Source organism: Mastomys coucha, unplaced genomic scaffold, assembly GCF_008632895.1.
Source record: "Mastomys coucha isolate ucsf_1 unplaced genomic scaffold, UCSF_Mcou_1 pScaffold13, whole genome shotgun sequence".
In the NCBI taxonomy this organism is placed as follows: Eukaryota; Metazoa; Chordata; class Mammalia; order Rodentia; family Muridae; genus Mastomys; species Mastomys coucha.
Window position 1 is genome coordinate 54,454,285 of NW_022196895.1, and position 334 is coordinate 54,454,618.

Genomic DNA, 334 nt, shown 5'->3' on the forward strand with positions numbered 1-334 from the left:
CCTGCCCCAAGTCTGCTGACCTGAGTTCACATGGTAGAAGGAAAGAACCAACACCTGCAGATTGCCTTCTACCCTCCACATGCCCACCATGGCAAGAACCATGCTTCCCACTAAATACACGAATTGAACGAATGGATGGATGTTAAACACACACACACACACACACACACACACACACACACACACACACACACACACGGAGTCTCAGCCCCTATTATCCTTTTTGATTTGTGACAATGAGGACATGACTTTGATAGTACCCATTTAATATATGTTCATATAATTCATGTCAAATCCATTCTTTGGGGTTGCAGACACTTTTCATGCCTCTACA